Source organism: Scyliorhinus torazame, chromosome 4, assembly GCF_047496885.1.
Source record: "Scyliorhinus torazame isolate Kashiwa2021f chromosome 4, sScyTor2.1, whole genome shotgun sequence".
NCBI lineage: Eukaryota > Metazoa > Chordata > Chondrichthyes > Carcharhiniformes > Scyliorhinidae > Scyliorhinus > Scyliorhinus torazame.
In genome coordinates this window covers 47,825,037-47,848,727 of record NC_092710.1, presented here as the reverse complement: position 1 = coordinate 47,848,727, position 23,691 = coordinate 47,825,037, and the positions used below count along the sequence as shown (strand labels likewise).

Below are 23,691 nucleotides of genomic sequence, written 5' to 3'. Positions count from 1 at the left end.
CGCTGGAAAGCTGGAACCAGTACACGCAACGGATGCGTTACTATTTCTGGGCAAACAATATCACTGAAAATGAGCGCCAGGTGGTCATATTGCTCACCGCCTGCGGACCGCATACGTTTGGGGTGATTAGGAGCCTTACGTACCCAGCTGCGCCGGACACCAAAACGTTTGACGAACTTGTGAATATAGTGGGGCAACACTTTAACCCAACCCCGTCCACGATAGTCCAGCGTTACTGGTTTAATACCGCTGAGAGGACCCCTGGAGAATCCCTTGCCGATTTTTTATCCAGGCTACGCGGGATTGCGGAATACTGTGACTATGGTGAGACCTTGTCAGAAATGTTACGCGACCGTTTGGTTTGCGGTATTAACAATGCGGCCACCCAGAGAAAGTTGTTAGCGGAGCCAACATTGACTTTTCAACAGGCAATACAAATAGTCTTGTCCCGAGAGAGGGCAGAGCGAGGAGTACAGGAGCTACAGGGAATGGAAGTGCATGCCTTGGGGCGAAACCCTTTCCGCCCAAAAACGTCCCCCCGCACTCCTGCGGTACCTTGGGCGAGGCAACGACCAGACCGACGCCAGTGGCCATCGGACATTCCTCCCCGAAGGGAGCCTTCTCCAGAGCCAATGGATGAGGAGCCATGTCCGTGTCAGACTTGTAGGCGCCGACCCCGTCGTGGACGGCGGTCCTGGGGACGCCAGAGGCGCCATCGTTCCGACCGAAACTGGGACCAGCCCAGGGGCCGTAACTGGGACCAGCCCAGAGGCCGTACCTTCCATGTGGATGAACCTGCGGCGACCACTCCTGAGGACGTGGAGACGGAGGACGACTGCCTGCAGCTGCATTGTGTGGCAGCTCCCCGTGTGGCCCCCATTAAGGTGACAGTACGGGTCAATGGCCACCCGCTGGAGATGGAGTTGGATACTGGCGCAGCAGTCTCCGTGATCGCCCAGAGGACATTCGACCGCATCAAGCAGGGTATACAGACCCTTACACTAACTGACTCACAGGCCAGGTTGGCCACCTACACGGGGGAACCACTGGACATTTCAGGAACTACAATGACCCCTGTTGTCTATGGACGCCAGGAGGGGCGTTTCCCACTTATCGTAGTGCGTGGCCATGGGCCCAGCCTGTTGGGTCGGGACTGGTTGCGCCATTTGCGGTTGCAATGGCAGCACATCCTCCAAACAGTTTCTGGAGGGTTGACTGAGGTGCTAGGACGATACCCAGAGGTATTCCAGCCTGGTCTGGGGAAAATAAAAGGGGCCGTAGCCCGTATCCAAGTTGAACCAGGAGCCACACCGCGCTATTTCCGGGCGCGCCCAGTGCCTTACGCTTTGCTCGAGAAGGTAGAAGGGGAGCTCACTCGTTTGGAGAGTTTGGGTATTATCAGGCCTGTCCGTTTTGCTGACTGGGCAGCACCAATTGTGCCAGTAATGAAGCCAGATGCCACAGTTCGCTTGTGTGGCGACTATAAACTTACAGTGAATACAGTTTCCCGACTCGACCGATACCCAATGCCTCGCATAGAGGATCTCTACGCGAAACTTGCTGGCGGACTCTCATTCACAAAATTAGATATGAGTCACGCCTACCTGCAGTTGGAGCTGGACCCTGCCTCCCGACCATATGTAACAATTAACACACACCGGGGCCTGTATGAATATACACGGTTGCCCTTTGGAGTATCCTCTGCCTGCGCAATTTTTCAACGTGTTATGGAGGGCATTTTGAGAGGTTTACCACGTGTGGCTGTCTACCTAGATGACGTGTTGATTACAGGGACGTCGGAGCAAGAGCATTTGGAAAATCTGGAGGCTGTCCTTAAACGCCTTTCGGAGGCTGGAGTCCGTTTACGTCACACAAAGTGCGTATTTCAGGCAAAAGAAGTAGTCTACCTAGGTTATCGGGTGGACCGCGAGGGTCTGCACCCCGTCGCAGAGAAGGTGCGTGCAATTCAACATGCCCCCACCCCGACTGACACTTCGCATCTTCGTTCTTTTCTCGGTCTCGTAAACTATTACGGGAAGTTCCTCCCCAATCTGGCAACTACGCTGGCCCCCTTACACCTGCTGCTAAAGAAAAATCACACCTGGGTTTGGGGTCAGCCGCAAGAAACCGCTTTCCGGCGGGTAAAGCAACAATTGTCGTCGTCTGGGTTACTAACCCACTATGATCCGGGAAAGCCTTTGCTCGTCACATGTGATGCATCCCCGTATGGTATTGGGGCTGTCCTGTCCCACAAGATGGAGAACGGGGCCGAGCGACCGATAGCTTTCGCCTCCCGCACATTGACTGCAGCGGAGAAGAAGTACGCGCAGATCGAGAAGGAGGGCCTGGCAGTGGTTTTCGCGGTGAAACGCTTCCACCAGTATGTGTACGGCCGCCATTTCACTATCGTGACTGATCATAAGCCCCTGCTGGGACTCTTCAGAGAGGATAAGCCGATACCGCCCATTGCTTCTGCACGGATCCAGAGCTGGGCTTTGTTGCTTGCTGCATATGAGTATTCTCTGGAGCACAAACCAGGTACGCAGATAGCAAATGCCGACGCACTGAGCCGATTGCCTTTATCGACCGGCCCCATGTCGACCCCCACGACCGGTGAGGTGGTCGCAACCCTAAATTTTATGGACACCTTGCCTGACACGGCATCACAGATCCGTGAGTGGACCCAGACGGAGCCAGTCCTGTCAAAGGTTCGGCACATAGTCCTGTATGGTGGGCAGCATAGACAGCTCCCAGGCGAGTTACGGGCATTTTCCTCCAAGCTGTCAGAGTTCAGCGTGGAAGACGGCATCCTCTTGTGGGCGACGCGTGTGGTTGTCCCGGAAAAAGGCCAGGAGCTGATATTATCAGACTTGCACAATGGGCATCCGGGCGTGACCAAGATGAAAATGTTGGCCCGGAGTTATGTCTGGTGGCCAGGCCTCGACACCGACATTGAGAAGGTGGCCCAAAACTGCTCCATTTGCCAGGAGCATCAGAAGCTTCCACCGGCCGCGCCCCTACATCACTGGGAATGGCCAGGGCGGCCTTGGGCACGCTACATGCAGATTTCGCAGGCCCTTTTCAGGGATCCATGTTCCTTCTACTAATTGACGCCCAGTCCAAATGGCTGGAGGTGCATAAGATGCAGGGGACAACGTCCTGTGCAACAATTGAGAAAATGCGTTTATCATTTAGCACGCATGGCCTCCCCGAGGTGCTGGTCACGGATAATGGCACTCCATTCACGAGTGAGGAGTTTGCTAGGTTTACAAAGATGAACGGCATCCGCCATATCCGCACTGCCCCTTACCACCCGGCTTCAAATGGGTTGGCAGAGCGTGCAGTGCAAACATTCAAAAGAGGCCTAAAGAAGCAGTCTTCCGGATCAATGGACACGAGACTGGCTCGGTTTTTGTTTACGTACAGGACCACCCCCCATACAGTGACTGGGGTAGCTCCCGCAGAACTCCTAATGGGCCGTAGACTTCGCACCCGCCTTAGTATGGTCTTCCCGGACATTGGCGCAAAAGTACGCCGCACACAAGAACGGCAGGGACCGGGATTGTCTCAGCATCGTCCGATTCGGCAGTTTGCGCCCGGTGACCCAGTATTCGTGCGGAATTTTGCTGGTGGTGCCCAATGGGTTCCTGGGGTAATCTTTCGCCAAACGGGCCCTATATCGTACCAAGTGCAAGCCCAGGGTCGTCTCCAGCGAAAACATGTAGACCACGTCCGGTCCAGAAGATCATCCCCACAAAAGATTCCCCGCCCCCGGAGCTCAGTTCAACAGCGGCAAAGACCAGAAACAAGGGAAGGTAGTCCTCCAAATCTTCCACTGGTGCCTCACTCAAAGCCTGCGCAGGTCATGACGGGACCGAATGGGGACAGAGACGCTGACATGACGGAGGCAGCAGACTCTGACTCCGAGATGGAGACACAGGATGAATCAGAGGGGGAATCCTCGGGTCCACAGGCCGTGGATGTACAACCGCGCCGTTCATCACGGAAGCGCCGGTCTCCGTCTCGTTATACGCCGCCTGATCCAGCACCGCGTGCAAATGGCGTCCGGCCTGCGGCCAAACGAGTTCGACGCCTCCCTTCGCCAGGGCCTACGGTGGATTCCTTGGACTTTGGGGGGGAGGGATGTTATAACCTGCCTACTGACGATTGGCTGGGGACTAATGATTATCCAACAATCCTATGGGAGTATGAACTTCCCCAATGAGGGGGGCGGAGAAACTCCTACTATAAATAAGCTGGCCAGTCCAGGAACCAGGAGGAAGGAGAAGGTAGTAAGGGAAGTTACTGCTATGTATATATTGTTATAGTAAATAAACTTTATTATTTTGTATCCTTAAAATTCGTGCTGGATTCTTCGGGGCCCTTACAAAAGGTCCCAGCTCCCAGCAGTGAACATTTTCCAGTAAAATCAAACAAAATGGGCTGATCCAGTCGTCAGTGGAACATCTGGATCTCGCGTCTCCCGTTGAGCACTCGGATCAATAGCTCAATGGTGACTCCAAATCTATGGCCTCGTCAATTTAATTGCAGCTACAATTACGAGGAGATGGAGAGAGAGGAAGAAGCTCATGAGAGGGAAAGAGAGCGTGGGGAATGTTAAAGAGAGGGAAAGTGAGAAAGAGAAGGAAGGGAGAGGGAGGGATCAAGAAAAGGAAAGAGAATTTGCTTTTTCCGAATATTGGAAATGGAGCTGGCAACTCAAAGGTAAGGAGAGTATAGACGGCGTTGCTGCAAGTTAATATCTCTCTCGATGAGGAAATACACACCCCATCCCCCTCACCATCCCTCTCACGTGGGACTACTTTCTGAGACCATCAAGTTTGTGAGATTCCTTTCCAAATTTGAAGAGAATGATGTGAAGCCATTTTTGTTCTTTTAGAAAATAGGAGGGCAGCTAAAATGGCCCCAAGATATCTGGACATTTTTAGTTCATGGGGAGCTGTTTGAGAGCGTCCAAGCGGTCTACTTCATGCTGCATTGTGATGGGCACCAGGGCCATAGGTCCCCAAGGCACAGGGCACCGATGGAGCCAGGGTTGTGGAGGGCAGAGTGCTGGAGGAGTGGCCGGGGGGGGGGGGGGGGAGCAGGACAAGTGGGGGCACGGTCTGCAGTACAGCCTGTTGGACCTGGCTGGGCATGCGAGTACGCACCATGCTAACATGTCTGACTTTTACCCCCTGCAGACAATGGCCTTCAGGCAGCACGTTAGCGCAGTGCTTAGCACAGTTACTTCACGGCTCCAGCGTTCCAGGTTCGATTTCTGGTTTGGGTCACTGTCTGTGCGGAGTCTGCACGTTCTCTGTGTGTGTGTGGGTTTTCTCCGGGTGCTCCGGCTTCCTCCCACAGTCCAAAGATGTGCAGGTTAGGTGGATTGGACACCCTAAATTGCCTTCAGTGTCCAAAACGTTTCGGTGGGGATACTGGGTTACGGGGATAAAGGGGATAGGGTGGAGGCGTGGGGCTTAAGTAGGGTGCTCTTTCCAAGGGCCGGTGCAGACTCACTGGTGGCCTTTTGTGGAACATAGGAGCAGGAGGAAGTCTTTCGGCCCTTCGAGCCTGCTCCGCCATTCATCGCGATCATGGCTGATCATCCACCTCAAAAGCCTAATCCTGCTGTCTTCCCATAGCCTTTGATCCCATTCACCCCAAGTGCTATATCTAGCCGCCTCTTGATTATGTTCAAAGTTTTAGCATCAACTACTTCCTGTGGTAATGAATTCGCAATGAAGGCCAACGTACCACTTTACCACCTGCTGCACCTGCATGCTTACCTTCAGCGACTGGTGCACAAGGACACCCAGGTCCCGCTGCACAGCGAAAACAGCGCGGGAGCAGAGAGAGCCGTGACAGCGAAAACAGCGCGGGAGCAGAGAGAGCCGGGACAGCGAAAACAGCGCCGGAGGAGAGAGCCGGGAGATTTAAAAAGCACGGGAGGAGAGAGCCGGGAGATTTAAAAAGCGCTGGAGGAGAGAGCCGGGACAGTGCTGGGAGAGGTGAGTGCACAAAAGGTGTGACAGGAGTGCCTTTAGTCACGGAGTGCTGATTGGAACAGAGTACATCTGAGTTTAGGTGAGTGACTGAGTTCGGGTGAGTGGCCAGAGAGGGCTGTGTTTTTGTTGGTGTTCGGGTTTATCCTTGAGGTTCGACAAAAAATGTTTTTTTTTTAAATATTTAAATTAATTAACTAGTTGAGTATGGCTGGACAGGTGGTGTGCTGTTGCTGTATGATGATGGAACTGGTGGATCCCATTGAGACCGTCAGTGACCACATCTGCAGTGTTGGCTGCTCGAGGAATTACGACTCAGAATTGATGAGCTGGAGACCGAGCTGCACACACTGCGGCACATCAGGGAGGGGGAACATTACCTGGACGCTTTGTTTCAGGAGGCAGTCACACCCGGTAGAATAAGTTCTGTTAATTCGGACAGTGGTCAGGGACAGAGTGGTGTGACTGCAAGGGAGGCAGGTAGGGGGATCCTGAGTTTAGGAGTTGAGGAGCCTCAGCCCTTGACCTTGTCCAACAGGTATGAGGTACTTTCTCCCTGTGTGGATGAGGAAGAGGGCTGTAGGGAGGATGCGTTGACTGACCACTGCACCGTGGTACAGGAAGCCATTCAAGAGGGGGGAGCAAAAAGACAAGTGGTAGTTGTAGGGGATTCTATAATTAGGGAGATTGATGGCATCCTTTGTAAGCCAGATCGAGAGTCCCGCATGGTATGTTGCCTGCCCGGTGCCAGGGTGAGGGACATCTCTGATTGGCTTGAAAGGATTTTGGAGAGGGAGGGGGAGGATCCAGTTGCTGTGGTCCACGTTGGGACTAACAACATAGGTAAGACTAGGAAAGAGGACCTGTTTGGGGATTATCAAACACTAGGGACTAAATTAAAGAGCAGGTCCTCCAGGGTTATAATCTCTGGATTACTACCCGAGCCACGTGCCAATTGGCAGAGGGTTGAGAAAATTAGAGAAGTTAACACGTGGCTAAAGGAGTGGTGCGGGAAAGAGAGATTCCAATTCATGGGGCATTGGAATCAGTATTGGGACAGGAGGGACCTGTACCGTTGGGACGGTCTTCACCTGAACCATTCTGGGACCAGTGTTCTAGCGAATAGGATAAATAGGTTGGTCACAAGGACTTTAAACTAGCAAGTTGGGGGCAGGGAAGTGTAAAGCTATGGACAGTATAATGGTTAATGGAGATCAAGGCAGCAGGTTACGTGACAGGTTATTTTGTAGAGATATGGGTTCAAAGACAAGGAGAATTAGGAGAAAGGGTAAGAGGAAAAATAAATTGCGATAAGTTGCTGATCAAGGTGTTAGGATTCATAACAAAAACATAAAAAACAGCATAAGTGTACTTTACCTGAATGCTCGTAGTATACGAAATAAGGTAAATGAGTTGATGGCGCAAATCATCGTGAATGACTATGATTTAGTGGCCATTACTGAAACATGGTTAAAAGATGGTCACGACTGGGAGTTAAATATCCAAGGGTATCTAACTATACGAAAGGATAGAATGGACGGTAAGGGCGGTGGTGTAGCTTTGTTGTTTAAGGATGGCATCCGGGCAATAGTAAGGGATGATATTGGTGCTATGGAGGACAAGGTTGAATCAATTTGGGTGGAAATCAGGAATAGTAAGGCAAAAAGGTCACTGATAAGTGTAGTCTATAGGCCACCAAATAGTAACAGAATGGTAGGGCAGGCAATAAGCAAAGAAATAACGGATGCATGTAGAAATGGTACAGCGGTTATCATGGGAGATTTTAATCTGCATATCGATTGGTTTAACCAGGTTGGTAAAGGCAGCCTTGAGGAGGAGTTTATAGAATGTGCCCGGGATAATTTCCTGGAACAGTATGTAATGGAACCTACAAGGGAACAAGCGGTCCTAGATCTGGTCCTGTGTAATGAGGCAGGATTGATTAATGATCTCATCGTTCGGGATCCTCTTGGAAGGAGCGACCACAATATGGTGGAATTTAAAATACAGTTGGAGGATGACAAGGTAAAATCAAACACTAGTGTTTTGTGCTTAAACAAAGGCGATTACAATGGGATGAGAGAAGAACTAGCTAAGGTAGACTGGGAGCAAAGACTTCATGGTGAAGCAGTTGAGGAACAGTGGAGAACCTTCCGTGCAATCTTTCACAGTGTTCAGAAAAGGTTCATACCAACAAGAAAGAAAGACGGTAGAAAGGGGAAAAATCGACCGTGGATATCTAAGGAGGTGAGGGAGAGTATCAAATTGAAGGAAAAAAAATACAAAGTGGCAAAAATTAGTGGGAGACTAGAGGACTGGGTAGTCTTTAGGGGACAACAGAAAGCTATAAAAAAGCCATAAAGAAGAGTAAGGTAGACTGTGAAAGTAAACTGGCTCAGAACATAAAAGCAGATAGTAAAAGCTTCTACAAATATATAAGACAAAAAAGAGTGGCTAAGGTAAATATTGGTCCTTTGGAAGATGAGAAGGGAGATTTAATAATAGGAGACGGGGAAATGGCTGAGGAGCTGAACAGGTTTTTTGGGTCAGTCTTCACAGTGGAGGACACAAATAACATGCCAGTGACTGATGGAAATAAGGATATGATAGGTGAGGACCTTGAGAGGATTGTAATCACTAAGGAGGCAGTATTGGGCAAGCTAATGGGGCTAAAGGTAGACAAGTCTCCTGGCCCTGATGGGATGCATCCCAGAGTGTTAAAAGAGATGGCTAGGGAAATCGTAAACGCACTAGTGATAATTTATCAAAATTCACTAGACTCTGGGGTGGTCCTAGAGGATAGGAAAGTAGCAAACGTGACACCACTGTTTAAAAAAGGAGGTCGGCAGAAAGTGGGTAATTATAGGCCGGTAAGCTAAACTTCGGTTGCAGGGAAAATGCTGGAATCTATCATTAAGGAGGAAATAGCGGGGCACCTGGAGGGAAATTGTCCCATTGGGCAGACGCAGCATGGGTTCACAAAGGGTAGGCCGTGTCTGACTAATTTGGTAGAAATTTTTGAGGACGTTACCAGTGCAGTAGATAACGGGGAGCCAATGGATGTGGTATATCTGGATTTCCAGAAAGATTTTGACAAGGTGCCACACAAAAGGTTGCTGCATAAACGAAAGATGCATGGCATTGAGGGTAAAGTGGTAGCATGGGTAGAGGATTGGTTAACTAACAGAAAGCAGAGAGTGGGGATAAATTGGTGTTTCTCTGGTTGGCAACCTGTAACTAGTGGGTTCCCTCAAGGATCAGTGTTGGGCCCGCAGTTGTTCACAATTTACATAGACAATTTAGAGTTGGGGACCAAGTGCAATGTGTCAAAGTTTGCAGACACTAAGATGAGTGGTAAAGCAAAAAGGGCAGAGGATACCGGAAGTGTGCAGAAGGATTTGGATAGGTTAGGTGAATGGGCTAGGTCTGGCAGATGGAATTCAATGTTGCCAAGTGTGAGGCAATCCATTTTGGGAGGAATAACAGCAGAATGGATTATTATTTAAACGGTAAGATGTTAAAACATGCTGCTGTGCAGAGGGACCTGGGTGTGCTGGTGCACGAGTCGCAAAAAGTTGGTGTGCAGGTGCAACAGGTGATTAAGAAGGCTAATCGAGTTTTGTCTTTCATTGCTAGAGGGATGGAGTTCAAGACTAGTGAGGTTATGCTGCAATTGTAGAGGGTGCTGGTGAGGCCGCATCTGGAGTATTGTGTTCAGTTTTGTGCTCCTTACCTGAGAAAGGACATATTGGCACTGGAGGGAGTGCAGAGGAGATTCACTAGGTTGATCCCAGAGTTGAGGGGATTGGATTATGATGAGAGGTTGAGTAGACTGGGAATGTACTCATTGGAGTTCAGAAGGATGCGGGGGGATCTTATTGAGACATATAAAATTATGAAGGGAATAGAAAGGATAGATGCGGGCAGGTTGTTTCCACTGGTCGGGTAAAATGCGAGTGCAATTTGAAGAATTTGAGAAAGGAAACCAAAGGGAGGCTGCCGGTCTGCTTGCGAGGGAAATGAGCTGGAGAGGCTGAATGACCAGTGAAGGAAATTCAAAAGATACAATATGAGACTTTGAAGTGAGCTATGGGAGTGTTTTCATAATGGACCCTGATAGCTCAGTCGGTAGGGCATCAGACTTTGAATTTGAGGGTCCAGGGTTCAAATCCCTGTCTGGGCTTTGATTTTGGCTCAAGGCGTTTGCTTCCCAATGAACGGTAGGAAATAAAAATAAAGAATGCAGGATGCTTTATGGCAAGTGGAAGAACCGTGACAACATCGTGTTTGCCAAATTGCAACAGCCGTCCAGAATTTTCAAGAATTTTTGCTAGATTTTCAGTGAATGTAAAAACTCTCTCCTGGTCTTGTCCTGCATTATACCACTGTAGTTTTCTGGCCATGTTTAATCACTTCCCAATTCGTAAAATATTTCCTGTTTGTATACTTCTTTCCTGCAGAACTGCTTTTAAATGAATAACTTTCAGAATAACTGCAATTTTTACAGTTTCAAAAGCCCAGTGCCGATGAATATTTTAATTTCCACTCTCAAAGTCAGAAGGAGAAATCAACAATACTGATGTTTAATCAAAACAATTGAAATCTGTTCTACACTTGCAAAGCTTATTTGCAGATTGGTGCTGTGGTTTAGATGGTTAAAGTGCCTGTCTTGTAAACAGGAGATCCTGAGTTCAAATCTCAGCAGTACCTTTATACATTCAGGTCAAAGCATGTATCCTGTGAAGAATGATCTTGTTTAATGGTGAACACAGAAAATGTTGACATCATTTCTGTGGTACTGACCTTCAAGCTTGCTTTATGTCAAACTTGATTCAAACTTCCATATCTCCCATTTTTCACGCAACTTCCATTTTCCTCATCTACTCCATTGCATGTAACCTCGATTCAGCTCTGAATAAGGATCACACGGATTTGAAACATTAACTTTGTATCTGGTTCCACAGACGTCCTCAAATTTGATGAGCTTTCATCCAAGCATTTTTAGTTTCTCATGCAGATTCACAACATGTGCTGTATTTTCCTTTGAATGCACGACAGGATTGACCTCAGGAAATCCAGAAGGAACATTTTGAATGTCTGTCAGCGATGTCTGTGAGCAAAGATTGAATGATTAAATGATTCACTCTGATGAAGGGTAACCCAGCCTCGAAACGTTAGCTCGGTTCGCTCTTCACAGATGCTGCCAGACCCACTGAGATTTTCCATCATTTCCTGTTTTAATTCAGATTTCACATCTGCAGTAATTTGCCTTTTTATTGGACGATATATGTTGCTGCATGTCAGCAAGAACGATTTGGGCGGGATAAAGGATGGGGCGTTTTCCATGAAGATGTGGCATTGACAGAACTATTTACACCCTGAAACTTTGCGATTTGCATAATTTGCCACTTTACCCGATGAGCTTACTTGCGTTCACACTCTGCCACAACAAACAACAGATGACACGCTTTATTCCCTCTCTCAAAATCCAATCTGTATCTCTGCAGCTTCCCACTGATATCTCAGTGAACTAAACGTAATCTTCAATGTCTTGAAGTCCCAGTGCATGTCCCTGGGTAACAACAGTTGTCACACAACAGGTCATTGGTAAAATGCGAGTCCACGTTGAAGAATTTGAGAAAGAAAGCCGAAGGGAGGCTGCCGGTCTGCTTGCGAGGGAAATGAGCTGGAGAGGCTGAATGACCAGTGAAGGAAATTCAAAAGATACAATATGAGACTTTGACGTGAGCTATGAGAGCATTGTTGAAATGGGCCCTGGTAGCTCAGTCGGTAGAGCATCAGACTTTTAATCTGAGGGTCCAGGGTTTAAGTCCCTGTCAGGGTTTTGATTTTGGCTCAAGGAGTCTGCTTCCCAATGAACGGTCGGAAATAAAAATAAAGAATGCAGGATGCTTTATGGAAAGTGGAAGAACCGTGACAACGTCGTGTTTGCCAAATTGCAACAGCAGTCCAGAATTTTCAAGAATTTTTGCTAGATTTTCAGTGAATGTAAAAACTCTCTCCTGGTCTTGTCCTGCATTATACCACTGTAGTTTTCTGGCCATGTTTAATCATTTCCCAATTCGCAAAATATTTCCTGTTTGTATACTTCTTTCCTGCAGAACTGCTTTTAAATTAATAACTTTCAGAATCACTGCAATTTTTACAGTTTCAAAAGCCCAGTGCCGATGAATATTTTAATTTGCACTCTCAATGTCAGCAGGAGAAATCAACAATACTGATGTTTAATCAAAAGAATTGAAATCTGTTCTAAACTTGCAAAGCTGTCTTGCAGATTGGTGCTGTGGCTTAGATCGTTAAAGTGCCTGTCTTGGAAACAGGAGATCCTGAGTTCAAATCTCAGCAGTACCTTTATAATTTCAGGTCCAAGCATGTTTCCTGTGAAGCATGTTTAATGGTGAACACAGATAATGTTGACAACATTTCTATGGTACTGACCTTCAAGATTGTTTTCGCTTGTTTTATGTCAAACTGGATTCAAATTTCCATAATCTCCCATTTTTCACGCAACTTCCATTTTCCTCATCTACTCCATTGCATGTAACCTCGCTTCAGCTCTGAATAAGGATCACACGGATTTGAAACATTAACTTTGTGTTTGGCTCCACAACATCCTCAAATTTTATGAGCTTTAATCCAATCATTTTTAGTTTCTCATGCAGATTCACAACATGTGCAGTATTTTCCTTTGAATGCACGACAGGATTGCCCTCAGGAAATTCAGTAGGAACATTTTGAATGTCTGTCAGCGATGTCTGTGAGCAAAGATTGAATGATTAAATGATTTACTCTGATGAAGAATGACCCTGCCTCGAAACTTTAGCTCGGTTCTCTCTGCACAGATGCTGCCAGACCCACTGAGATTTTCCATCATTTCCTGTTTTTTTCCAGATTTCACATCTGCAGTATTTTGCCTTTTTATTGGACGATATATGTTGCTGCATGTCAGCAAGAACGATTTGGGCGGGATAAAGGATGGGGCGTTTTCCATGAAGATGTGGCGTTGACAGATCTATTTACACCCTGAAACTTTGCGATTTGCATAATTTGCTACTTTACTAGATGAGCTTACTTGCGTTCACTCTCTGCCACAACAAACAACAGATGACACGCTTTATTCCCTCTCTCAAAATACAATCTGTATCTCTGCAGCTTCCCACTGATATCTCAGCGAACTAACCGTAATCTTCAATGTCTTGAAGTCCCAGTGCATGTCCCTGGGTAACAACAGTTGTCACATCACAGGTCATTGGTAAAACGTGAGTCCAAGTTGAAGAATTTGTGAAAGAAAGCCGAAGGGAGGCTGCCGGTCTGCTTGCGAGGGAAATGAGCTGGAGAGGCTGAATGACCAGTGAAGGAAATTCAAAAGATACAATATGAGACTTTGAAGTGAGCTATGAGAACATTTTTATAATGGGCTCTGGTAGCTCAGTCGGTCGAGCATCAGATGTTTAATCTGAGGGTCCAGGGTTCAAGTCCCTGTTAGGGTTTTGATTTTGGCTCAAGGCATTTGCTTCCCAATGAACGGTAGGAAATAAAAAGAAAGAATTTAATGGAAAGTGGAAGAACCGTGACAACGTCGTATTTGCCAAATTGCAACAGCCTTCCAGAATTTTCAAGAATTTTTGCTAGATTTTCAGTGAATGTATAAACCCTCTCCTGATCTTGCCCTGCATTATACCACTGTAGTTTTCTGGCCATGTTTAATCACTTCCCAATTCGCAAAATACTTCCTGTTTGTATACTTCTTTCCTGCAGAACTGCTTTTAAATTAATAACTTTCAGAATAACTGCAATTTTTACAGTTTCAAAAGCCGATGAATATTTTAATTTGCACTCTCAAAGTCAGCAGGAGAAATCAACAATACTGATGTTCAATCAAAACAATTGAAATCTGTTCTACGCTTGCAAAGCTGTCGTGCAGATTGGTGCTGTGGCTTAGATGGTTAAAGCGCCTGTCTTGTAAATAGGAGATCCTGAGTTCAAATCTCAGCAGTACCTGTATACATAGAGGTCAAAGCATGTATCCTGTGAAGAATGCTCCTCATTTAATGGTGAACACAGATAATGTTGACAACATTACTGTGGTACTGACATTCAAGATTGTTTTCGCTTGCTTTATGTCAAACTTGATTCAAACGTCCATATCTCCCATTTTTCACACAACTTCCATTTTCCTCATCTACTCCATTGCATGTAACCTCGCTTCAGCTCTGAATAAGGATCACACGGATTTGAAACATTAACTTTGTTTCTGGCTCCACAGACATCCTCAATTTTATGAGCTTTCATTCAAGCATTTTTAGTTTCTCATGCAATTCACAACATGTGCAGTATTTTCCTTTGAATGGACGACAGGATTGACCTCAGGGAAACCAGTACCAACATTTTGAATGTTTGCAGCGATGTCTGTGAGCAAAGATTGAATGATTAAATGATTTACTCTGATGAAGAGTGACCCAACTTCGAAACGTTAGCTCGGTTCTCTCTTCACAGATGCTCCCAGACCCACTGAGATTTTCCATCATTTCCTGTTTTAATTCAGATTTCACATCCGCAGTAATTTGTTTTTTATTGGACGATATATGTTGCTGCATGTTAGCAAGAACGATTTGGGCGGGATAAATTGTTGGGCATTTTCCATGAAGATGTGGTGTTGACAGATCTATTTACACCCTGAAACTTTGCGATTTGCATAATTTGTTACTTTACTAGATGAGCTTACTTGCGTTCACACTCTGCCACAACAAACAACACATGACACGTTTTATTCCCTCTCTCAAAATACAATCTGTATCTCTGCAGCTTCCCACTGATATCTCAGCGAACTAACCGTAATCTTCAATGTCTTGAAGTCCCAGTGCATGTCCGTGGGTAACAACAGTTGTCACATCTCAGGTCATTGGTAAAATGCGAGTCCAAGTTGAAGAATTTGAGAAAGAAAGCCGAAGGGAGGCTGCCGGTCTGCTTGCGAGGGAAATGAGCTGGAGAGGCTGAATGACCAGCGAAGGAAATTCAAAAGATACAATATGAGACTTTGAAGTGAGCTATGAAAACATTTGTGCAATGGGCCCTGGTAGCTCAGTCGGTGGAGCATCAGACTTTTAATCTGAGGGTCCAGGGTTCAAGTCCCTGTCACCGCTTTGATTTTGGCTCAAGGCGTTTGCTTCCCAATGAACGGAAATAAAAATAAAGAATGCAGGATGCTTTATGGAAAGTGGAAGAACCGTGACAACGTCGTGTTTGCCAAATTGCAACAGCCGTCCAGAATTTTCAAGAATTTTTGCTAGATTTTCAGTGAATGTATAAACTCTCTCCTGGTCTTGTCCTGCATTATACCACTGTAGTTTTCTGGCCATGTTTAATCACTTCCCAATTCGCAAAATATTTCCTGTTTGTATACTTCTTTCCTGCAGAACTGCTTTTAAATTAATAACTTTCAGAAATAACTGCAATTTTTACAGTTTCAAAAGCCCAGTGCCGATGAATATTTTAGTCTGCACTCTCAAAGTCAGCAGGAGAAATCAACAATACTGATGTTTAATCAAAACAATTGAAATCTGTTCTACACATGCAAATGTGTCATGCAGGTTGGTGCTGTGGCTTAGATGGTTAAAGCGCCTGTCTTGTAAACAGGAGATCCTGAGTTCAAATTTCAACTGTACCTTTACCTGGTCAGGTGAAAGCATGTAGCCTGTGAAAAATCCTCCTCATCTAATGGTGATCACAGAAAATGTTGACGACATTTCTGTGGTACTGACCTACAAGATTGCTTTCCTTTGCTTTATGTCAAACTTCCATATCTCCCATTATTCACGCAACTTCCATTTTCCTCATCTACTCCATTGCATGTAACCTCGCTTCAGCTCTGAATAAGGATCGCACGGATTTGAAACATTAACTCTGTGTCTGGCTCCACAGACATCCTGAAATTTTCTGAGCTTTAATCCAATCATTTTCAGTTTGTCATGCAGATTCACAATATGTGCAGTATTTTCCTTTGAATGCACGACAGGATTGACCTCAGGAAATCCAGTAGGAACATTTTGAATGTCTGTCAGCGATGTCTGTGAGCAAAGATTGAACGATTAAATGATTTACTCTGATGAAGAGTGACCCAGCCTCGAAACGCTAGCTCGGCTCTCTCTTCGCAGATGCTGCCAGACCCACTGAGATTTTCCATCATTTCCTGTTTGAATTCAGATTTCACATCCGCAGTAATTTGCTTTTTTATTGGACGATATATGTTGCTGCATGTTAGCAAGAACGATTCGGGCGGGATAAATTATTGGGCGTTTTCCATGAAGATGTGGCGTTGACAGATCTATTTACACCCTGAAACTTTGCGATTTGCATAATTTGCTACTTTACTAGATGAGCTTACTTGCGTTCACTCTCTGCCACAACAAACAACAGATGACACCCTTTATTCCCTCTCTCAAAATACAATCTGTATCTCTGCAGCTTCCCACTGATATCTCAGCGAACTAAACGTAATCTTCAATGTCTTGAAGTCCCAGTGCATGTCCCTGGGTAACAACAGTTGTCACATCACAGGTCATTGGTAAAATGCGAGTCCAAGTTGAAGAATTTGAGAAAGAATGCCGAAGGGAGGCTGCCGGTCTGCTTGCGAGGGAAATGAGCTGGAGAGGCTGAATGACCAGTGAAGGAAATTCAAAAGATACAATATGAGACTTTGAAGTGAGCTATGAGAACATTTTTATATTGGGCCCTGGTACCTCAGTCGGAAGAGCGTCAGACTTTTAATCTGTGGGTCCAGGGTTCAAGTCCCTCTCAGGGTTTTGATTTTGGCTCAAGGCGTTTGCTTCCCAATGAGCGGTAGGAATTAAAAATAAAGAATGCAGGATGCTTTATGGAAAGTGGAAGAACCGTGACCACGTCGTGTTTGCCAAATTGCAACAGCCGTCCAGAATTTTCAAGAATTTTTGCTAGATTTTCAGTGAATGTATAAACTCTCTCCTGGTCTTGTCCTGCATTATACCACTGTAGTTTTCTGGCCATGTTTAATCACTTCCCAATTCGCAAAATATTTCCTGTTTGTATGCTCCTTTCCTGCAGAACTTCTTTTAAATTAATAACTTTCAGAAATAACTGCAATTTTTCAGTTTCAAAAGCCCAGTGCCGATGAATATTTTAGTTTGCACACTCAAAGTCAGCAGGAGATATCAACAATACAAAATTTAATCAAAACAATTGAAATCTGTTCTACACTTGCCATGTTGTCTTGCAGATTGGTGCTGTGGCTTAGATGGTTAAAGCGCATGTCTTGTAAACAGGAGATCCTGAGTTCAAATCTCAGCAGTACCTTTATACATTCAGGTCAAAGCATGTATCCTGTGAAGGATGCTCCTCATTCAATGGTGAACACAGAAAATGTTGACGACATTTCTGTGGTACTGACCTTCAAGATCGCTTTCCCTTGCTTTATGCCAAACTTGATTCAAACTTCCATATCTCCCATTTTTCACGCAACTTCCATTTTCCTCATCTACTCCATTGCATGTAACCTCGCTTCAACTCGGAATAAGGATCACACGGATTAGAAACATTAACTTTGTTTCTGGCTCCACAGACATCCTCAAATTTTATGAGCTTTCATTCAAGCATTTTTAGTTTCTCATGCAGATTCACAACATGTGCAGTATTTTCCTTTGAATGCACGACAGGATTGACCTCAGGAAATCCAGTAGGAACATTTTGAATGTTTGTCAGCAATGTCTGTGAGCAAAGATTGAATGATTAAATGATTTACTCTGATGAAGAGTGACCCAACTTCGAAACGTTAGCTCGGTTCTCTCTTCACAGATGCTGCCAGACCCACTGAGATTTTCCATCATTTCCTGTTTTTTTCCAGATTTCACATCCGCAGTAATTTGCCTTTTTATTGGACGACATATGTTGCTGCATGTTAGCAAGAACGATTCGGGCGGGATTAATTGTTGGGCATTTTCCATGAAGATGTGGTGTTGACAGATCTATTCACACCCTGAAACTTTGCGATTTGCATAATTTGTTACTTTACTCGATGAGCTTACTTGCGTTCACTCTCTGCCACAACAAACAACAGATGACACCCTTTATTCCCTCACTCAAAATACAATCTGTATCTCTGCAGCTTCCCACTCACATCTCAGCGAACTAAACATAATCTTCAATGTCTTGAAGTCCCAGTGCATGTCCCTGCGTAACAACAGTTGTCACATCACAGGTGATTGGTAAAATGCGAGCCCACGTTGAAGAATTTGAGAAAGAAAGCCGAAGGGAGGCTGCCGGTCTGCTTGCGAGGGAAATGAGCTGGAGAGGCTGAATGACCAGTGAAGGAAATTCAAAAGATACAATATGAGACTTTGAAGTGAGCTATGAGAATATTTTTATATTGGGCCTTGGTAGCTCAGTCGGTAAAACCTCAGACTTTTAATCTGAGGGTCCAGGGTTCAAGTCCCCGTCAGCGCTTTGATTTTGGCTCAAGGCGTTTGCTTCCCAATGAACGGTAGGAAATGAAAATAAAGAATGCAGGATGCTTTATGGAAAGTGGAAGAACCGTGACAACGTCGTGTTTGCCAAATTGCAACAGCCGTCCAGAATTTTCAAGAATTTTTGCTAGATTTTCAGTGAATGTATAAACTCTCTCCTGGTCTTGTCCTGCATTATACCACTGTAGTTTTCTGGCCATGTTTAATCACTTCCCAATTCGCAAAATATTTCCTGTTTGTATACTTCTTTCCTGCAGAACTGCATTTAAATTAATAACTTTCAGAATAACTGTAATTTTTACAGTTTCAAAAGCCCAGTGCCGATGAATATTTTAATTTGCACTCTCAAAGTCAGCAGGAGAAATCAACAATACTGATGTTTAATCAAAACAATTGAAATCTGTTCTACACTTGCAAAGATGTTTTGCACATTGGTGCTGTGGCTTAGATGGTTAAAGCGCCAGTCTTGTAAATAAGCGATCCTGAGTTCAAATCTCAGCAGTACTTTTCTACATTCAGGTCAAAGCATGTCGCCTGTGAAGAAAGCTCCTCATTTAATGGTAAACACAGAAAATGTTGACAACATTTCTGTGGTAGTGACCTTCAAGATTGCTTTCCCTTGATTTATGTCAAACTTGATTCAAACTTCCATATCTCCCATTATTCACGCAACTTCCGTTTTCCTCATCTACTCCATTGCATGTAACCTCGCTTCAGCTCTGAATAAGGATCACACAGATTTGAAACATTAACTTTGTGTTTGGCTCCACAGAAATCCTCAAATTTCATGAGCTTTAATCCAATCATTTTTAGTTTCTCATGCAGATTCACAACATGTGCAGTATTTTCCTTTGAATGCACGACAGGATTGACCTCAGGAAATCCAGTAGGAACATTTTGAATGTCTGTCAGCGATGCCTGTGAGCAAAGATTGAATGATTAAATGATTTACTCTGATGAAGAATGATCCTGCCTCGAAACGTTAGCTCGGTTCTCTCTTCACAGATGCTGCCAGACCCACTGAGATTTTCCATCATTTCCTGTTTTTTTTCAGATTTCACATCTGCAGTAATTTGCCTTTTTATTGGACGATATATGTTGCTGCATGTCAGCAAGAACGATTTGGGCGGGATAAAGGATGGGGCGTTTTCCATGAAGATGTGGCGTTGACAGATCTATTTTCACCCTGAAACTTTGCGATTTGCATAATTTGCTACTTTACTAGATGAGCTTACTTGCGTTCACTCGCTGCCGCAACAAACAACAGATGACACGCTTTATTCCCTCTCTCAAAATACAATCTGTATCTCTGTAGCTTCCCACTGATATCTCAGCGAACTAAACGTAATCTTCAATGTCTTGAAGTCCCAGTGCATGTCCCTGGGTCACATCAGTTGTCACATCACAAGTCATTGGCAAAATGCGAGTCCAAGTTGAAGAATTTGAGAAAGAAAGCCGAAGGGAGGCTGCCGGTCTGCTTGCGAGGGAAATGAGCTGGAGAGGCTGAATGACCAGTGAAGGAAATTCAAAAGATACAATATGAGACTTTGAAGTGAGCTATGAGAGCAGTTTTGGATTGGGCCATGGTAGCTCAGTCGGTAAAGCATCAGATTTTTAATCTGAGGGTCCAGGGTTCAAGTCCCTGTCAGGGTTTTGATTTTGGCTCAAGGCGTTTGCTTCCCAATGAACGGAAATAAAAATAAAGAATGCAGGATGCTTTATGGAAAGTGGAAGAACCGTGACAACGTCGTGTTTGCCAAATTGCAACAGCCGTCCAGAATTTTCAAGAATTTTTGCTAGATTTTCAGTGAATGTATAAACTCTCTCCTGGTCTTGTCCTGCATTATACCACTGTAGTTTTCTGGCCATGTTTAATCACTTCCCAATTCGCAAAATATTTCCAGTTTGTATACTTCTTTCCTGCAGAACTGCTTTTAAATTAATAACTTTCAGAAATAACTGCAATTTTTACAGTTTCAAAAGCCCAGTGCCGATGAATATTTTAGTCAGGACTCTCAAAGTCAGCAGGAGAAATCAACAATACTGATGTTTAATTAGAACAATTGAAATCTGTTCTACACTTGCAAACATGTCGTGCAGGTTGGTGCTGTGGCTTAGATGGGTAAAGCGCCTGCCTTGTAAACAGGAGATCCTGAGTTCATGTCTCAGTAGTACCTTTATACATTCAGGTCAAAGCATGTAGCCTGTGAAAAATGCTCCTCATATAATGGTGAACGCAGAAAATGTTGACAACATTTCTGTGGTACTGACCTTCAAGATTGCTTTCCTTTGCTTTATGTCAAACTTCCATATCTCCCATTTTTCACGCAACTTCCATTTTCCTCATCTACTCCGTTGTATGTAACCTCGCTTCAGCTCTGAATAAGGATCACACGGATTTGAAACATTAACTCTGTGTCTGGCTCCACAGACCTCCTCTCATTTTCTGAGCTTTAATCCAATCATATTTAGTTTCTCATGCAGATTCACAACATGTGCAGTATTTTCCTTTGAATGCACGACAGGATTGACCTCAGGAAATCCAGAAGGAACATTTTGAATGTTTGTCAGCGATGTCTGTGAGCAAAGATTGAATGATTAAATTATTTACTCTGATGAAGAATGACCCAACTTCGAAACGTTAGCTCGGTTCTCTCTTCACAGATGCTGCCAGTCCCACTGAGATTTTCCATCATTTCCTGTTTTTTTTCAGATTTCACATCTGCAGTAATTTGCTTTTTTATTGGACGATATATGTTGCTGCATGTCAGCAAGAACGATTTGGGCGGGATAAAGGATGGGGCGTTTTCCATGAAGATGTGGCGTTGACAGATCTATTTACACCCTGACACTTTGCGATTTGCATAATTTGTTACTTTACTCGATGAGCTTACTTGCGTTCACACTCTGCCACAACAGACAACAGATGACACGCTTTATTCCCTCTCTCATAATCCAATCTGTATTTCTGCAGCTTCCCACTGATAGCTCAGCGAACTAAACGTAATCTTCAATGTCTTTAAGTCCCAGTGCATGGCCCTGGGTAACAACAGTTGTCACATCACAGGTCATTGGTAAAATGCGAGTCCAAGTTGAAGAATTTGAGAAAGAAAGGCGAAGGGAGGCTGCCGGTCTGCTTGCGAGGGAAATGAGCTGGAGAGGCTGAATGACCAGTGATGGAAATTCAAAAGATACAATATGAGACTTTGAAGTGAGCTATGAGAACATTTTTATATTGGGCCCTGGTACCTCAGTCGGAAGAGCGTCAGACTTTTAATCTGAGGGTCCAGGGTTCAAGTCCCTGTCAGGGTTTTGATTTTGGCTCAAGGCGTTTGCTTCCCAATGAACGGTAGGAATTAAAAATAAAGAATGCAGGATGCTTTATGGAAAGTGGAAGAACCGTGACCACGTCGTGTTTGCCAAATTGCAACAGCCGTCCAGAATTTTCAAGAATTTTTGCTAGATTTTCAGTGAATGTATAAACTCTCTCCTGGTCTTGTCCTGCATTATACCACTGTAGTTTTCTGACCATGTTTAATCACTTCCCAATTCGCAAAATATTTCCTGTTTGTATACTTCTTTCCTGCAGAACTGCTTTTAAATTAATAACTTTCAGAAATAACTGCAATTTTTACAGTTTCAAAAGCCCAGTGCCTATAAATATTTTAGTCTGAATACTCAAAGTCAGCAGGAGAAATCAACAATACTGATGTTTAATTAAAACAATTGAAATCTGTTCTACATTTGCAAAGGTGTTTAGCAGATTGGTGCTGTGGCTTAGATGGGTAAAGCACCAGTCTTGTAAACAAGAGATCCTGAGTTCAAATCTCAGCAGTACCTTTATACAGTCAGGTCGAAGCATGTAGCCTGTGAAGAATGCTCCTCATTTAATGGTGAACACAGAAAACGTTGACAACATTTCTGTGGTACTGACCTTTGTGGTAGTATGTATTGGGGGGTCATGTGGGACTGGAAGCCCGAATGTCATTGGCTGACAGATCCCGGGTCCTGGTTGGTTGTCGACCTCAAGCTCTGCCCTGAAGTCGAAGTATAAGAAGCCGGTGTCTTCCCCCGCATGCCAGTTTACTATCGGGCTGCTGGGGAACAGACACGCTTAATAAAGCCTCATCGACTTCACTCTTCGTCTCATGGAGTCTTTGTGCGCTACAATTTATTAAGCGCCTCCAAACCCTCCACGAGGACCTCTGCCACCCGGGGGTCACTCGGTTTTACCACTTCATCAAGTCCCGCAATCTCCCATACTCTTTAGAAGAGGTCCGTACAGTCACAAGGGACTGCCACATCTGCGCGGAATGCAAGACGCATTTTTTCAGGCCAGATGGAGTGCACCTGATTAAGGCTTCCCGCCCTTTGAACGCCTCAGTCTCGATTTCAAAGGGCCCCTCCCCTCCACCGACCGCAACGCATATTTCCTTAATGTAGTGGACGAATACTCCCGCTTCCCTTTTGCCATTCCCTGCTCCGACATGACCGCGGCCACAGTCATTAAAGTCCTGAACAGCATCTTCACACTGTTCGGTTACCCCGCATACGTCCACAGCGACAGGGGGTCCTCTTTCATGAGTGACGAGCTGCGCCAGTTCCTGCTCAGCAAGGGCATAGCCTCAAGCAGGACGACCAGCTACAACCCCCGGGGGAACGGGCAAGTAGAAAGGGAGAACGGCACGGTCTGGAAGGCCGTCCTACTGGCCCTACGGTCCAGGGATCTCCCAGTTTCACGGTGGCAGGAGGTCCTCCCGGACGCTCTCCATTCCATCCGGTCGTTATTATGTACAAGCACTAATCAAACGCCGCACGAGCGTCTCCTTATCTTCCCTAGGAGGTCCTCCTCTGGAACATCGCTGCCGACCTGGCTGGCGGCCCCAGGACCCATCCTGCTCCGAAAGCATGTGCGGGCACATAAGGCGGACCCGTTGGTCGAAAGGGTTCACCTCCTCCACGCAAACCCCCAGTACGCCTACGTGGAGTACCCCAACGGCCGACAGGACACGGTCTCCCTGCGGGATCTGGCGCCCGCCGGCACCACGCACACCCCCCCGACACCATCAACCCAACCGCCCCCCTTCCTGCCACCGCCGCACCCCGCAACTGTCCCCTTCCCAGGAGGATCAGTTCCCCTCCCTTTTGCACCGACAGCTGAAACCGTG

General features: G+C 45.5%; 7 non-coding genes across 7 annotated transcripts; all 7 read left to right on the top strand.

The window, feature by feature from the left end:
• Positions 1-10,118: 10,118 nt before the first annotated feature.
• trnaq-uug (transfer RNA glutamine (anticodon UUG)) lies at positions 10,119-10,191 on the top strand. Its single transcript has one exon. It is a non-coding gene; the product is annotated as a tRNA-Gln (tRNA).
• A 453-nt stretch (positions 10,192-10,644) lies between these two features.
• On the top strand, positions 10,645-10,718 carry trnat-ugu (transfer RNA threonine (anticodon UGU)). Its single transcript has one exon. It is a non-coding gene; the product is annotated as a tRNA-Thr (tRNA).
• A 1,062-nt stretch (positions 10,719-11,780) lies between these two features.
• On the top strand, positions 11,781-11,853 carry trnak-uuu (transfer RNA lysine (anticodon UUU)). The gene has a single exon. It is a non-coding gene; the product is annotated as a tRNA-Lys (tRNA).
• Positions 11,854-12,306: 453 nt separating this feature from the next.
• On the top strand, positions 12,307-12,380 carry trnap-ugg (transfer RNA proline (anticodon UGG)). The gene has a single exon. It is a non-coding gene; the product is annotated as a tRNA-Pro (tRNA).
• A 1,576-nt stretch (positions 12,381-13,956) lies between these two features.
• On the top strand, positions 13,957-14,030 carry trnat-ugu (transfer RNA threonine (anticodon UGU)). The gene has a single exon. It is a non-coding gene; the product is annotated as a tRNA-Thr (tRNA).
• Positions 14,031-17,283: 3,253 nt separating this feature from the next.
• Positions 17,284-17,357, top strand: trnat-ugu (transfer RNA threonine (anticodon UGU)). The gene has a single exon. It is a non-coding gene; the product is annotated as a tRNA-Thr (tRNA).
• Positions 17,358-21,762: 4,405 nt separating this feature from the next.
• Positions 21,763-21,835, top strand: trnak-uuu (transfer RNA lysine (anticodon UUU)). The gene has a single exon. It is a non-coding gene; the product is annotated as a tRNA-Lys (tRNA).
• Positions 21,836-23,691: the final 1,856 nt, after the last annotated feature.